Source organism: Panthera onca, chromosome C2 (assembly GCF_046562875.1).
Source record: "Panthera onca isolate mPanOnc1 chromosome C2, mPanOnc1 haplotype 2, whole genome shotgun sequence".
Classification (NCBI taxonomy): Eukaryota; Metazoa; Chordata; class Mammalia; order Carnivora; family Felidae; genus Panthera; species Panthera onca.
Genome location: NC_138347.1, coordinates 85,524,549 through 85,542,152, shown reverse-complemented (window position 1 = coordinate 85,542,152; position 17,604 = coordinate 85,524,549). Strand labels below are relative to the sequence as shown.

Sequence of the window (17,604 nt, the reverse complement as noted above, 5' to 3'; positions counted from 1 at the left end):
TTCATTCATGCTTTTCCCCTTCATTGACACATTAACATTTCATGGTGAGTGGGTCCTGTTCAGCTGGCAGCCCCTCTCAGCCCACACACCTCTAAGCTGTCCTCACTTCACTAGTTCCCAATTGCCTGCCTCTCGGGGGCTCTGTCATCGTCAGCATATAGCTAGAGGAGCTGTTGGTTTGCTATTGCCATACCTAAGTTTTGATAATTAACGTAAGGCAAACTCACAATGGGAGAGCTCTGCTAGAGGTGATCTTGTCTTATGGGTTCTTTTCAAAAGCACCAGGTTGTTTGAAGAAAATGAGAGAAAAACAGATAACAAAAGAACTGGAAAGATCTAATATCTGCTTCATTTGATATCTTATCAGCCTCTCTCGTTTTTAATTTTTCTCCAATACCTGTACATCTTTTAACCTCCATGCCATCTGCAACACTGACTCCCAATGAGTTTCTACTTCAGTCTTGTTTTGTAGGTCAACAGTTTATACCTTAACCTCAAAAATAGCAATAATCCATGAGCAAATTAGTAATTAAAAGTCTAGCATCTCTAAAGCATGGCATACGTGAATTTCCGTTTATTGACTTTGAAAAGGAAATTGCACGTGTGCGTGTGCGCACACACACACACACACACACACAAATATTTGTTACAAGCTTAGCATTTCAAGATTTACTTTTGCTCCTTAGGCCCTTAGTAGGTGCTCAATAACTCCCTGCCGACACAGTGATTAGTTTTGGTAGTTCCCTGTTATTTCCAAAGACACAGCATTTTCCAGACTTTTCTGATCAACAAATGAAACGTAGCTTTCCTTAAAGCTGTGGAAATAGAATAATTCATATTGCGAGGTTATTTATTACCAGCCAGACCCTCATCTTGCTCTACAGGGCTCTGATAATCACCTATTTCAGAAGCCATTAGCCTTCTGTGTGCTGTAAAGCACTCTCCACCGTAACGTGTCTGTGCCTTTGTATTCTAGGGGAAGGAATGGTGTGTACTGAAGCAACAGACCTCTGTTGACCAAGTAAGAAAGTCTTTGATGCACAAATAGTACATTTAACTGCTTTGATTTGATAGTGTTGAAGTTAAACAGTGTAGTGGGTAGTAGAATCCCTGCCCAGGTATGGAAACATATAAAACCTTTGAGAATTTATACATTAATTCAGATGCTTAAAATTATAGAAACACAGACGTATAGGAAAAATACGCATCGAAAGAATGTAACCATCAAGCCTTAGGCACTTACGGGAGGACAGCAGGAGCTGGATTTAACTTATTGATTTTAGAACCACTGTTTTTTTTTAAAGGTGAAATATTGCCTTTCCTGTTTTCAGATAATAATGACTGTTGTTGCAAATTATAAAATTTAATTAGCTATATAAATGCCAGAGGAACAAATAGTGTGCTATTGTCTTGATATCTTTCCAGAAATTAGTCTTTTAAAATAAATTTGCCATATTAATCATCTAAAAATATTTTTGATCACTGAATTAATAGTTTGCAGCCTGTTTTCAGGTACTCATTGCCATAGGTGATTGCTTCTTAATTACTACATGGGCTCTTTCTATTCACTCATATTAATTCATGTTTTCTGGCACAGTCCCAAAAGGCAGCCTTGCCCTATATCTTCTAATTACTTCTATAATTGAATTTGCCCACTTTTTCTAACCTATTTTTTAAACTGACTGTGTTTGTTCATGGTTTATTGTGTCTTTTTGTGTCAGTTCTCTGCAAGCAGAATGTACATTGATTCTTTCCTCGTTTCTCATTAATTTTCAAGAGCTTTGCTGCATGTCTGTTTTCTCAGTCTGTCAGACCTATTGCTAGACCAAAAAAAAAAAAAAAAGGACTCTTATTATTAAAGGTTAGGTAAAATAGACTGAAGTTAATTAATTCATTAGTAACTCTGAGCCAATTACTGGAGCCTTCTCTTATTTATATACTTGTTAACAAGACAGAAATGAGAAAGGCCAATTACAGGCACATGTCCTTCAGAAGTTCAGCAAACCCAGAGCATTTATTGACACCTTTCCAAAAAAATTTCAGTTTGTATATTAAATGTGTGACATTGCATTTAAAAATTATTGGCTAACACTCTTCTCCTTTCTATTAATAAATTTGAAGGATTTCCCCCCACCTATAGAAATCTTTAATATGCCTACTATTACTAAATTCTTCTAAAATTATCTCAAGGAGTATTGCTGAGCCTTGGCAATTACGAAAATAGAAGAATTGGGCTTATTTTCTAGATTTTGTTATTCTATTCTTTCCAAGCTATTAAAGTTTTAATTCTTGAAATGGGGTAATTGACTAGCAGATCTCATGTACTAGAACTCTTTAAGATACGTTTTACCTGATTATTATTGAATATGCCAAAACTTTACTGCACGTGGAAAGAAACTTTATTCTCAGATTTTTCCTGGTTACCAATATAAAACACTTTAACTGCTTTATCCCTGCGGACTACCTGCACGGCACATACTGTATCCATTACTTCTTCCCTGCTTCAGAAATACTTTGTTAATTTCACAGGGGTTTGGAGGGAAGGGAGCCGGTGATTGACAGTTTTCTGTACATCTACATTCTCTTCATATGTTGGTGTCAGCATGGAACCAACAAACCAACAGAGTGCGTTAACACTAATGTCTCAATAAATTGGCTGTTTGACTGAATTAAAACTAGTTTGAGTGTTTTGTTTGGTTTTGGTTTTGGTTTCCTTTTTGAATCTCATGTGGACACAGATTTCCATAGATAAGTGGATGCCAAAATGTTGTCAGGGTTACTGCTGCCTAACATTTTAGTTTTTTCTAAGTCCCAAGTGTATTCAAATGTAATCAATTATTTTATAGCATGATAATGATGATCACAGCATTATAAAATGAGAAAGAATCCCAGCAGATGATTAGTCCAGGTCCTTGATTCTTAGAAAACCAAAGGAAAAAAGGTTAAAAATGTGTAATGTACCATATTCAGGAAGCCTTTCTTAATACTTCTTATATCTGAAGTGAACACCTTGCCTCTGAATTTCCATACTATCTTATTTATAACTATTTTATGGAACGTTTTACTTTCTACCCTGGATTGTAATAACTTGTATCTTTCTTTCTGCTGACTTATTACCTAATTGAAGTAAGTGTATTTTATGCATTTGATAGCCCCAACAGTCAGCTCGATACCTGGCAAATAGTAGGCCCTCAATAAGTATATGCCAAAACACTTAAGGCTGAGGAGTCCATAATCTCTTTTTTAACGTGTTCAGTGTCTAACCTCCCTCACTGTCTAGGCTAACTAAAGAATCTCATGCTTGAAATCAGTTAATGTATCTTAATTTTCTGTGGTAACTGCAATAAATTGGTAACAAATGTTCCATTATTAATTCATTATGTAGACTTCTCTGCTCCACGATTAAAAAATCTATACTAAGTTTTCCTCAGATGAACTGTTTTTCATTCCTTTAATTACTACATGACTTTTTTTTTCTTTTCTTTTTTTTTTTTTTTAGTGGCTTTATGGACCTCAAGTTTGTTCCTTCGGGCCAAGACCACACAGGCCCTTGTTTCTCTTCCAATTCCATGTGTGGTGCAGTCTCTGTATTTTCAGAAACACCTATGTGGAACACAGACTTCTTGAGCTCCTTTACTCCTTACAGCTCTTACCCATCAGTTCTTTATGCCCCTGCCTCAGTGAAGCCGGTTTTCTTTCCCTCAGTGAATTTTTATATATTGTCCCTGCCTTTCTTTCCTTTTCACCCTTTCTTTTCTTCCTTCCTCCCTCTTTCTTCTTTCCTTTCTTCCTTCCTTTTCTTGTCTTTATTCTTTTAAATAAAGTGCTTAATAACTATGCCTTCTAATAACAGCACTCCATATGTTTATATGATCTCCCATTATACAAGCTTTTGTCACAGATACTATCTCATTTATTCTTATCTGTATTATACAGATGAAGAAACTGAAATTCAGAGATTCAGTGACTTGCCCAAGACCACCTAGCTAGGTACAGTTTCAGTTTTTGAATTCGTGACTTGGTTTACCTGTGAGAACAAAATCCAGAAAGCCCTCTTTTCTCTGTTGATTCTTACCTTTTGTGTAAAGAAATTACCCAAGGTACTCTGCCAAACAGCTGGATGTGTAGTCACCTGAATGATTTTTCCAGTAATTACATAGGTCATTATAAAAAAGAAAATGTGGCCTGGTACTTTAATGTGCCTACATCATCCTGTGAACATGCAGATTCTGATTCAGTAGGTCTGAATTTCTAATGAGGTCTCAGGGATCTGGGAAGGGGTATGATGCTGCCAGTCCATAGACCTCAGTTGGAGTAGTCAGGTCTAGGGAACAGAGTGAGTTTTGAGAATTGGAGAGACTTGGAGCTCCTGGGTGGCTCAGTTGGTTAAGCGACCGACTTTGGCTCAGGTCATGATCTCGCACTCTGTGAGTTTGAGCCCTGGGTTGGGCTCTGTGCTGACAGCTCGGAGGCTGGAGCCTGCTTCAGATTCTGTGTCTCCCTCTCTCTCTGCCCCTCCCCTATTCATGCTCTGTCTCTCTCTCTCTCTCTGTCAAAAATAAATAAACATTAAAAAAAAATTTTTTTAAAGAATTGGAGAGACTTGATTCAAGTCCTGTCTCTTCTCTCTATTAACTATGACCTTGGGCAAGCTACTTAGTTCCTGTGAGCCTCAGTTTTTTAATCCTTAAAATGAAGATATTAATATGTATCTTACTCACTGAAAGTCGAGGGAATGGGCCTATTTTCTCTCCGCACTACTGCCTGGTTAGTCTTCCTAAGGTCTCCTTGAACTCAGAGACTTTGCAGGGAGCCTCACCACCTGGTGAATTATATATAAACTCTTCCCCTTGAACTTCCAACCCTCAGTGTTTGAGCCAATGTCACCTTTCTAGCTTGATCTCTCCCTACTTTCCATTCAGACCTTACATGTAGCTAACATATCAGATTTTCTACTTCCTCTTCTTGATTCGCCTTTGCCCCACCCAACCTGCATCACATCTGTAGAAATTCTGTTCTTTATCTAAGTCCCTTCTCCTATCCATGCTCTTACTGGGAGCATTTTTGCTGCTGTCTATCCCCCCCGTCACGCCCAGCTCCTACTAGATCTGTCTCCCTGCCATTTGGAGCCTCATAATACTCTGTTTTTATCTTTGGATGATTTTTGTATTCTGTCTTGTGTTCTAGTCATTTCCCCAATTATCCCCATTCCTAGTAGACTCTAAGTTCCTTGAGGATGGAGAGCAGGTGTTGCTCTGCTATCACAATGGTAAAAACATAGCTTTGGGGCACACTGACCCGGGTATGTGTGCATCTCAGCTTCACCGTTTGCCAGGACGAGCCGCCTCACCTGTCTGAGCTCCAGTTTTCTCATCTTAAAGTAGGTGCCAACTGGGGCACCTGGGTAACTCAGTCGGTTAAGCGTCTGGCTCTTGATTTCGGCTCGGGTCATGATCTCATGGTTCATGAGATCGAGTTCTGTATCGGGTTCTGCTCTGAGCCTGCACAGAGCCTGCTTAGGATTCACTCTCTGCTCCTCCCCTGCTTGTGCTCTCCCTCCCTCTGTCTCCCTCTCAAAATAAATAAACATTAACAAAAACAGTGGGTGCCAATGATACCTAGCTTGCAGAGTTCCTGGGAAGAAATGTTGTATATGAAATACCTCACACAGCATGCAGCACACAGCAAGGGCTCGTGTCAGTGAAACAGAACAGATTAGAACTGACTCTGTGATCCCGGCACAACTCAGACATTCATTCTAGTGTGTGAGCAACTGGACCCAAGCCCAGGCTTCCGATTTGGTGTGAATGTTTTAACATTTTCTTTTCTGGCTATGCTTATGTCAGTATAAAAGTCTTATCAGAATATTCCATATCCAGCCCTATTCCAATCAAACTATATTTGTTGATCTAGCTCCAGTGAGCGTAAAGTGATAATGAATGTTGGTTATATGTGTGGTTTGGTTTTACAAAAAAAGGCCTGTGGTTTATAGTTCAGCTTGGGTTGTTTGAGTCCAAACTGCCACTCTCTAGCATTTCCCTAATCTCTCTGAACTATAACAATCTCAGAAGTTGGGATGTTTTTCATTTTCTTCTTTATATTTGTCTGTATGTTGAGGACTTTTTCAAGTGAAGAGCACATTATTTCTTTAGCCCAGAGACAATAATAATATTCTCTTGAATGACAGCAATAACTTTCATTGCCTCAAATCTCTACTTTTATGAGTTGAATTCATATATCTGTATATAAATTTCACTTGACTCTTCTGTGCTTTTTTAGATTTAAATATTTTATTGCAGTAATTGCTAAGGAGCCATAGTTGCATTTCTTTTTTGGTTCTTTTCAACTAATTTTTAAAATGAAATAGATTAACAGACTGTATCATGAGTCAATTTAACCTTTTGGGAGACAAACTAATTTTTCTTAATAACTACAAGTTAAATATTGTCAATGTAGCCAAAGTTGACTCGATGCCTGGACACAGTGCCAAAGATGAATCCAAGCTGTATCTAAACTTAGGGCAGTCAAAGTCAAAGTCACAGCTATAGTCAGTATGTTGTTTTGTTAATGTGGGTAAAGAGGGTTTTTAAAAGAAAAATAGAAAATGGGGCAAACCTTGTTTTAATCAGGGAGTATATGGAAAGCAAATTAAATGCCTATATTAAAACCTATTCTTTTAGACTACCAATAACATTTCCCCCTAGCCCCAAGAGACCATCATAAAACAATAGTTCATAGTGCTTTTAGAACAGGAACTGAAGTTGTGTTCTGTGCATGTATGTATAGTCCTACATAAGAGGAATGCAAAGTTTAAAGCTGCTGTCGCCCTTTGGGGGAAAAAAAAAGGAAAAAAATGGGATTCTGACTCAAGTATGTATGCATTTTCTGTTCTTCTATCTTGTGGGTCTCTATTGCTAAAAATATTTTTATGAAATTGCTCTGTGCTTCGTGTGGTCTTGTTTGCTTATTCTCAAATCTCAAACCATGACATAGTTATGAAACATCTTGAGTTATTAAAAGTGGAGAAATTATATTTTGTTTGTGAACTGAACAGCAAGCCAAGCGATGTCTTCAGAAACAAAGATTTTATTTTATATGAGAAAAAAATTTATTTCTCATTTATAAGCTACAATAAGAAGTGGTTCTAGGACAAAGAGACAGAAATTGTCACTTGGAAGCTGTAATGTTGAAGCTGTCTACATAGCTGCAAATGAAGTAGAAGTTGGTTTCTTTTTCTTGGCCTATTTGGCCAATGTAAAAGCATCTTATTGGGTGAGCAGATCTCAAAAAGTCACCTTGAGATTTAAGTTACCAGTTTACAGCATACGGATGATCAGTTTACCAGCAACAACACAAAGACATTTAATTTTACTTCATGCAGCATGAACACAGATTGAGACACTGTATCAAATGGTTAAGAGCATAGGCTTCAAGCGGTACCTGGGTAGCTCAGTAGGTTAAGCCTTTGACTTCTGCTCAGGCATGTATCATAGCTCATGGGTTTGAACCCTGTGTCAGGCTCTGTGCTGACAGCTCAGAGCCTGGAGCCTGCTTGGAATTCTGCATCTCCCTCTCTCTCTGCCCCTCCCCTGCTTGTGCTGCTCTGTCTCTCTCTCTCTCTCAAAAGTAAACAAACATTTTGGGGCTCCTCGGTGGCTCAGTCGGTTGAGCTGCTGACTTTGGCTCAGGTCATGATCTCACAGCTGGAAGGCTCATGGATTCAAACCCCCCTTCGGACTCTGTGCTAACGGCTTAGAGCCTGGAGCTTACTTCCGATTCTGTGTCTCCCTCTCTCTCTGCCCCTCCCCTGCTCACATTCTGTCTCTCCCTCTCTCCCTCTCTCAAAAATAAATAAACATTAGAAAAAAAAAGTAAATAAACATTAAAAAAAAAAGGGGGGGGCATAGGCGCTTCAAGTTAGGCTAACCTGAATGTGAGCCCTGGCTCTACCGCTTGCTAACCACATGATCTTCAGCAACTTAACCTCATGAAGTCTGTTTCCTCACCTGTAATACGGGGATTGTGCCATATTTCATTAGTTGAGATGCATAGTCTTTCACATTTAAACATTAGAATGTATCTTGCAACTGATGGTGTGTCTTAGCAACATTTTTTTTCTTGCTTGCTAGTACATAAACTAATTGTGCAATTTAAAACCTATGGCATCTGGTAGTCAACTAAATAATTAATATATACTCCATAGAGGCATTTTGAGATATAAACAAAATAATGATGTGAATAAAATCTTATGCTCTAGAACCTGGCCCGCAAAAGACTTAATAAATAATACCCACTAAAATGTTGTGCACTATGATTTTTGTAAACTCTGGCATTTCCATGTCTTTTTATTCGTGATTTGTGTTTGCCAAAACTAGACGTTAACTTCTTTGCAAAATCCTTGTGTTGGAACAAACAGTCTGCCTACTGAATTGTTCATCAAATTTCCTCTAATTTCTCTGGCAGTAAGATATTGACCCTAAGGGTTTAAATCTGAAACACGGTCAGAATAAGGGCTTGTGAAAGTCCGCAGTGATTTGTCAGATGGAGTTGTCTGCAGACAAAAAGAGGAGGAAGTAGCTGAGCATATGCTGCAACAGTGCTGAGCCCACAGTAAGCAGCACAGAAGTGCTCATGACAGGGAGGGAGTGGCATGCATGGAGTGGTTGAAGGGCATAGGTTCTGGAGCCAGGCTGGCTGGGTTTGAGAAGATTCTGGAGCCAGTTTGTCTCGTTTGAGTCTTGGCTCTTCACCTTACAAGCTGGATAACCTCGGACAAGTTATTTAACTTCTCTGTGGCCTCCATTTCCTTCTAGGGTTGTTGTGAAAACTAAAAGAGCAATGTCGATTGAACGTGCTCTATGAGTTTGCTATTATTATTGAAAATACACCCTTCTTGTGTTTTAAGTTCCTTAAAAAAAAAAAAGGTCTGAGTTTTCTCATACTGAAAGGGAATATTCCAGTCAATTTGTTTCTCTAGCAGGTGATCATTATAATTCTGTTAGAGGCTTGTACCGTATAAAACATACAACTTACAAATAGTGTCTTTTGAGTATTTGTGATCATGTGACATAGCTGATAAAACTAGCCTATCTAGCAATAAACACATGACTAAAAACAAAGTATCACATAAGTCTGAGTTGCTTTCAACAGCCTTTGGAATGTCTGTATAATATTATCTTCTTACCGCTTAAAACTCAGTATTACATATGTCAGCCTATAGCCCCAAGAAAGGGTCACTATGACTAGGAATTTTAGAGTGGGCTCTTTCTAGTGTTTGTTTACTTGTAACCCATGTTATTCCAATTTTTTTTCTAAGTTGTGAACATGGTTGTTGTGCTTCAAACAACAACAGCCATCAAGCATGTTTATATCTTCTAAGCGTGAGATTGGGTGCGGCTTTTTACTTATTGACCACACCTATTTAATACAAAGAATCAACTCTGAAGTGAAATAAAACTTACTAATAGTTAATAACTATTTATTGAGTGGTAATTATGTGGTAATTCTCATGAATAATTGTAATCAGTATTGTTGTTCCATAACGAAAGCATATTTTTAGCTTTTGTCTTCTCTTTTTATTCACATTTTGTTCACTTATCAATTATTTATCTTCAATATCAGTATCGAGAGACTGTATAGAGCAAAGTGTGTTGGAACATTGGTTTCCCAACAACATAGCTCCAAAACCCAGTCTGTCACCCAACTAACCCCCAAATCTCTGATAAGAGTTGTCCTTGCTTGGGGTGTCCGGGTGGCTCAGTTGGTTAAGCGTCCAGCTCTTGATTTGGGCTCAGGTCATGATCTCATGAGGGTTTGAGCCCTGCATCTGGTTCTGCAGAGCCTGCTTGGGATTCTCTCTCTCTCCCTCTCTCTGCCACTCCCCTGCATACTTGCATATACACACATGTGCTCACGCTGTCTCTATCAAAATAAACAAATCAACTTAAAAAAAAAAAGATTCTTGCTTGTGTCATAAGTCTGCTCAGGGCTGGGTGGCCCTCCTTTATCCTGTAGCTCTGCCATCTAATAGATGCCTTCCAAGATCATCCTCGTAGGGAAAGCAGAACCTGCACTCTTGTAGGAGCCAGTCCATTAGCTAAAACACAGTCATATAGCCCTGACCAAATTACAAGGGAAGCTGTATTTTTCCTCTTGCCCAGGAAGAGAAAATAGCATGGTAAATACATAGCATTTTCACCGCCACAGCTTCTTATGCTACACGTATAACTCTGAGCAAGTTATGTCTTCTGAAAGCCTCAGTTTTTTTCATTTGCAAAGTGGCAATAATAATACCTATCTTGCAGAGATACTGTGAAGATAAACAAGGAAAGAAATGTAAAGGGCTTAGCATATGGTAAGTACTTCATGTAATTGTTTTATTACTAATAATTAATAACTTCTCCCTAGAACACACATGTCTAGGGGACCTGAGTTATTAGCACCTAAGTTATCTGGCCCCTACCAGTCTGGCCCTTTAGTCTCTGCCCAGCCTGTCGGGGGTGCAGGACTCAAGGCAGGTGAGACTCTTGGCTATGGAACTGACATCAGTATGAGCTCGTACTACAGGGGCCGGGATAAGAGGAGACCAAAGCCAGGGCACGACATACAGAACGGGCTCTGGTTTCTCCAAGAGTCTTCGAGGGGAGGACTTTGAGGGGATGAATTAAAGGGGTGGAGGACAGAAGAGAAAACTCGCCAGTGGTTTGAACTTGTGCTTAAAGTAGGCCCTAAATCCCAAGATAGCAGCTGCGAGAAAGGGGGAAAATGAACACATATTGAGTCCTTACAATGTGGCAGGCATCATGCCAGGGCTTTCACACAGGTGACCTCATTTAATTCTTACAGGGATCTCTAGGTAAGAATCATTAACCTCAGTTTCCAGTACAAAGTACTCACTCAAGCTGACATAGCTAATAAGGGACATGGCTGGAATTGGGTCTTCAAAGCCCTAGTGTGGTGTTCTTTGTACACACCACCTCTTTACATGGTACTGAATTGTGCTGATGACCAGCAGATCTCAGAGAATACACAGGAAGTGTAACCCTCCCTCAGAAGAGCAGGAAGTAGAGCCATTCACCTCCTCAAGCAACCCCTCGACCCCCACTTCACACATGACCAAAGCAGCTTAACTGAGGGTCAGCTTCGGGTACAATGTATTTGCAAACACACACAAATGCATTCCTGTCTGCTTGCAAATGTTTGAAATTAATTTCACTGAGAGAAGCAATGAGTGTGTATATAGGTTCCTATTAACATGCATGTGAGTTCATTTCGTTTTGGGGGCACATGGAGGATGGACTGATTTTACTGAGTAGACCACAGAGTTGGATGAAGAAAACTGATCACACCAAGGCCACAGCTCCTTGATTTCATAATCTGACAGCCTGGGCAATGAAAAATGTCCAGAAATTTTGAGCCCTCTGTAGCCATGAAGGCCTGGAATATGGTGGGAACTTGTCCCATAAAACAGTCCCATGAAATGAACCCTGAGTACCATGCCATCGAGTGCCCTCAGGGTATCCAAATATATCCAGAAAAACCAAGGGATTTGGGGCTTGGCATTTTACAGGAACAGTATTAAAACAGAACTACATCTGCAGCAGCAGAACTGAAACGAATATAAGACTAGGTTTTTCCAATCTGTCAAAATAAATTTACTTGGAGTTGTGAGCAGCATTAACTCTGTAAGTTCTGGTCTCTGCCTTTATTTCTAACACGTGTTAGGATCCAACCTACTGATTTGGACAAGTGTAAGAAATAGTTTATGACCCAACATGCCCCTCATACTTGCAAATATTTTGGAACTTGTCATTTCTATGATACGGTATCTTCCTTACCATTAATTTTCATAGCTACTACTTAGAACAAGGTTTTCATGATCCGCATCATACTCTGAGGCAGTACAGTGTAGTGGTTAGTGGTTAAGAATATAAGTTCTGGGGGGCGCCTGGGTGGCTCAGTCAGTTAAACGTCCAACTGTTAATCTCAGCTCAGGTCATGATCTCATGGTTCGTGGGTTCGAACCCCACATTGGGCTCTGTGCTGACAGTACAGAACCTGCTTGGGATTCCCTCTCTCCTCTCTCTCTCTCTCTCTCTCTCTGCCCCTCCCCTGCTCTCGTTCTCTCTCAAAATAAATAAATACACTTTTCTTAAAAAAAGAATATAAGCTCTGGAGCCCAAATACCTTTGTTTGTTTCATCATGTACAAGCTGTCTGACTTTAGGCAAGTTACTCCTGTGTGCCTCAGTTTCCTCATCTGTCAAATTCAGAGGTTAATAGTGCTACCTCATAAGTTTGTTTCAAGGACTTAGCAAATATATGTATATGTAAAGGACTATACTTAAAGGACTTAGCAAATATATGTATGTAAAGGACTTAGCAAATGTAAAGGACTTAGCAAAGTGACTGACACATGGTAAGAGCCCAGTTCCCTAGCAAGGACCTCAAGAATGAGGGAAAGGGACCGGTGGGGAAGAAAAGCCAAGCTCCAAGCACTGTTGCCATGCAGCAGGATGGAGAGGAGCTAACACAGAGCAGCTAAAATTTGTCTCACTAGTCTGTGTCTCAACAGTGAGAAACAAAGTTGAGAATCGAATCTTCACGTGCTTATGAACCACCTGTAGATCTTGTGAGAATGTGGATCCTTATCCATTAGGTCCAAGATGCAGCTTGGGATTCTGTATTCCTCATAGGCTTCCCAGTGATGCTAACGGTGCTGGTCTACACACCTCACACTGAGGAACGGGGGTCTAGAGAACACCGGGTTGCTAAACACTACATAGGCTCTTTCTCTAGGAGGAGAAAACTTCCCAGGGATCTTTCCTTTTACCCAGCCTCTTTTGCATTTTGGTCACACGTCATGGGCCAAGAAAATGTTTGAAAATAAGTACTGCTGCAGAGGAAGAAGGCACAGATATCCTATCTTGAATGACATAAAATATTTTTCATCCTTAAGCATTAAATGATTTTCCCCTTAGGGGAAAAATTGGCTTCTCTGATCTGGTCTGAATATCTGAAAAATTGGCTTCCCCTTTATGCTCATTAATTACAAACTAGAGGATTGAGATGTTTTTTGAGATAGGCAAAAGGTCTCCCCATCTGCTTTCCAAATAGGGATGGCATCAGCAAGACCAAGCACCCTCTTGCCAAATGATGACCTTTGCCAAGCAACCAGTCTTTTAATTCTAACTTCATGCACATTTCAAGGGAAATGTAAACCACATGTTTGTGCTCCACGGACACATACATCATTGACATAGAAAGATTTCCAGTTGTTAAAGAGCTTTAAAGTGCCCTGCAGGGTTTCGCTAAGACTAAAGTTGGACCTTCGCAGACCGCTAAGCCGAGTAGCATTCCAATTTTAAGAGTCTAAAGCCAATCAGATGACCGTTTTCGACCTTGTGATTCACAGATTCAGGCAAAATTAATTTTTAATCATTGGATCCATTTCTTCACTATCCTTTATAGAAACCTCCTCATAGAAACTCAGGATAAGTAGAAAGTTGAACTTGTGTGTGTGTGTGTGTGTGTGTGTTTTAAAAATATATGTAGGAGCAAAATCATCAAACATCATTTCTACTCTTTTCTGAAATCAGCAGAAGACCTCAGGAAGAGTGATCTATATCCCACCATCAAGCCACTTGTGGCAAAATCTTACCTCTAATTCCACCAGGATTAAACCTTAGGCTTGCTCTCATGCTCTCTCAAAATAAATAAATACATTAAAAAAAAAAAAGAATATAAGCTCTGGAGCCAGAATACCTTTGTTTGAGCCCAGTCATACCATATATTCTTTTGCAAGGGCATTTGTAACAAAGTAACACAAACTGGATGGCTTAAACAACAGAAATGTATTGTGTCACAGCTCTGGAGGCTGGAAGTCTGAGACCAGGGTTTCTGCAGGGTTGGCTCCTTCTGAGGGCTGCGAGAATGTGTTCTGTGCCTCTCTCCTGGCTTCTGGTGGTTTGCTGCCAATCTTTGGTGTTCCTTGGCTGTGTCACCCAGGTCTCTGATGTCTTCTCACGGCGCTCTCCCTGTGGAGAATTTGGCATGCCTGTATCCAAATCTCCCCTCTGTATAAGAACACCAGTCATATTGCAATAGGGGCCCACCCTACTCCTGGATGACTTCTTAACTAATCCTAACTTAAGTAATTACATCTGCAATGACCCTATTTCCCCAACTCACTGTTGAGACATAGACTAGTGAGGTCACATTCTGAGGTACTGGGGGTTAGGACTTTAGCTTACTGATTTGGGGGAGGGAGGGGAGGACACGATTCAACCTATAATATACAGTATCTGTCCCAGCTACTCAGCTCAGCCTCTATAGTGCAAAAGCAGCCACAGAAAATACATAAACGGGCCTGCCTGTGTTACATATGATAAAGCTTTATTTACTTAGAAAAACAGGCAGCAGGCCTGCAGGCAGTAGTTTGCCATCCCAGTCTTTGAGTACCTCTGATCTGTTCTGAATATGAAAGAAAACAGGAAGAGGTTTGACAGCAAAAAGGGAAGAAAGCATTTGGCAAGGTATTTGGGAATACCTACCATATTCTAGGCACAATTATTTTACATGTAGCTTTAATATGTCTCATGTTTACATCCAGATATAATCTGAGTTAGTGTACATAGCTTTAATTAAGCAAACTGATATAAATTTTATAATGGTGGCTCTAGCTACCACGATACATTTTGTCTTTGGGATGTTACCAAGTTCTAGAATGACAGACAGACTTTTCCATTTGACATTATGCTGCATTCTTTTGATTTTTAGTATGAATGTGTCTAAAACATTAATAATTATTTATGATTTATAATCCCTTTAGAAACATATATATATATTTATCCTCATAAATAGAGATGGACATTTATTTTAATATAATTAATGTTGCTAAAAGCCCTATGTTAGGTTGTGTGCAATGACACCTGAACAAGACACAAATATTGTCTCCAGGGATTTATTCTGTCCTAGAAGATATATACAAAGGAAATAGGTAGTACGGTAACATATTCAAACATCACCCAAAGATTTCCATATGTACCTGCCATGTAGGGGAATTGCTTTGTCCCGTTTGGGTCCGTATACATGCATATACATGTGAATCTTGCACCTTCGCTTATGGAAACTTAAACAGAAACAAATTAGAGTTCTGTAGAGGGTCATAGATGTAAAAGTGCTTTAAAAAGCTTTCACAGAAAGCTTACAAGTTAACTATGCAGTAAAGAAAAGATATCAATCTGGCACATACTATATATTTTGCAATAGTAGCAGAAGTCATGCTCCCACTTACATTAAAACATAGACTGGGCTTATTAACGTCGTTTTATATTAAAACACTGGGCCGCTCAAAAACCCCAGAACTCTTCCTCTACATGGTTATGAAGGTGGCAGGAGTCAGAGGCCAGAATCTGCTTTAAATTTGGAGAAACAGATATATAAGTAGTGAGTGGCCTTATTGAGGATGAAGTGAGCCCACTCACAGGTATCAGTATTGGATGTAAGAGGCCCATTCATCTTCAACAGAGGTGCCTCACGAATCACTTATTGGAGTGCCCCAAAATTGGCCTTGTACTTAGGATCTGAAAGAAAATACCCACGGGATTGTACCAATTATAAAACAGGTCAAATTTGGGGGCCAAAAAAGTGGACCATCTGCCTTTAATCACGTTTGTTACTTAAAAGGTTTTCAGTTCAGACAGATTTTCAGAGAAAGTATCAGCTATGATGATACATATATAAAATTGCTATCTGACCTGCAATGTCAGATGTATGTGGCCTTAATAATTTTAACCATTTTTAGACCCAAAGAAAACTTTCAAAATCATAATTAAAATGTGATTGTTCTCTTATAATTATGGAAACACTACCACATTTCCTGACTGCCACACCCAAGACCTTCAATAGTACAAGCCAAAATCTGCCTTTACATATACAGTTGATTTCATAACCACATATAACTGACTTTATATTGCCTGAAATAGGTTTGAGCTCAAGGAACGAAACTAGAGTTTATTTCACAAACACAAAAGTAGAGCCTCCATAATTTTTTTTTTTAATCACGAAATTCTTTTTATTTCTTGGATTCCCTGGCCTGTAGTTTAGAAGCCACTGTCTTATTCTAAAGAATCTTCTACATGCTTGTTTGGATATGGGGCAGTTTCTCTCTTTTCCTTCTACTTTTACTAAAATGAAGAGAAGAGCCTTCAGTCTTCTCACAGAACTAGAAAAGGAAGATGGAAGTGAAAAAAAAGGAGAAAGAGAGAGAGGTTGGCTTTTTTTTTTCCTCTCAACACTTTGCAAACTTTAAGAAATGAAGCACGACAGCATGTCAATGCAGAGTAATGATAATATTAATAATGATGGTGATGATGATGATAATGATGAATTAGACAATATAATTCTCCTCTTATTCTAAGTGTGAAAACTGAAGCAGAATGATGAAGTGCCTTTCCCAAGATCAGTGGCCCCACAATTAGAACTTGGGCTTTGCCTCCCTGCACACCTCTTCTTCAGAAGAGAACAAATATCACTAATGTTCATCCTCCCCAGAAGAAAACCATACTGGCCCATTCAATGGCCAATTAGAATAAATTGTAAATTAGGACAAATACGATAGGTAGTACAAAAATCAAAAGCTCTCTAAAGAAAAGGAACAAAAAACCTGAATAAATAAGCTTAACGGTCCATTGTTTGTGGGGAAAATGATGAAATTATCATCAAAATATTCTATGAATTGAGAATGAAGATAAATTTTTATGTGGAAAAAAAAATCTACCTAGAAAAGTAAGACTCCTTCCAGGACAGGTATTAGTTTTTATAAAAGGGGCATTGGTCTGTGTCTGATAAGAGATAAAAATATGCTTTGTGTGAATCTTAGTAAATAAACCAGGCAATTAAGATTCTTCATACTGACCGATATTTAAGGGAATATGTGCAACTGTGCTAAGCATTTGGACATTAAAACCGTGTCTGCACAGGAGAATGTTCTAATTATCTCGGAATCGGCCTCACAGAGTCTGAGTCATTCAGGTGAAAACACCCTTTCTCTTTAAGAGCAGTTTTAGGGACACAGGTTAACAGTAAATACTACAATGCTTCATTTGGCCTGTAAAAAATAAACCTAGTCTAAATATCAATCTGCAGATGCCAAGTGTGTGTTTAAACAATGTGCCAGTCTGCTTCCTTCATCAAAAGTCCGGGTGAGGTGTTGTTTTCCACATTCAGGGACATTAGCCCAGCAATGCAAGAAAAAAAAAAAATCTTCATTTGGCCAGTGCATCTTTCAGACATTCCCTTCTTTTATTGATTTGTTTTCTCCTGTCCCTTTTCTCCTTCTTTTGTTTCCTTATCATAGCTTCAGGTTATTACGTGCAAAGTATTGATGGGAATGGATGGTTTTGGTCGATGGAGAGCTAATGCATCCCTAATCCCACTATTGTTATAGAGTTATGCTTTACTCTGGTCTCTGATGGGGGAAAAGGTGCAAAGCTGTTGATCCTAGTTTTATTTGTCACAAACCCATCCATCAATCAAGCGCAAGCATGTCTGAATGCTGAATGACATGTGGGTCTCAGCTGAAAAAATTCGATAACACTGTATT

General features: G+C 39.1%; 2 long non-coding RNA genes across 11 annotated transcripts in view; one reads left to right on the top strand and one right to left on the bottom strand.

Annotated features, from left to right (window-relative positions):
• LOC144617434 (uncharacterized) overlaps positions 1 to 17,604 on the top strand; it is a 728,263-nt gene that overhangs the window by 621,907 nt on the left and 88,752 nt on the right. The gene's annotated exons all lie outside the window — the stretch shown is intronic.
• LOC132683421 (uncharacterized) overlaps positions 13,800 to 17,604 on the bottom strand; it is a 55,479-nt gene continuing 51,674 nt past the window's right edge. Inside the window, exons 3-4 of the long non-coding RNA XR_009612220.3 lie at positions 15,046 to 15,129; positions 13,800 to 14,035 (exon numbers count right to left, since the gene is read on the bottom strand). This is a non-coding gene — a long non-coding RNA (uncharacterized LOC132683421). The remainder of the gene's footprint in view (positions 14,036 to 15,045; positions 15,130 to 17,604) is intronic.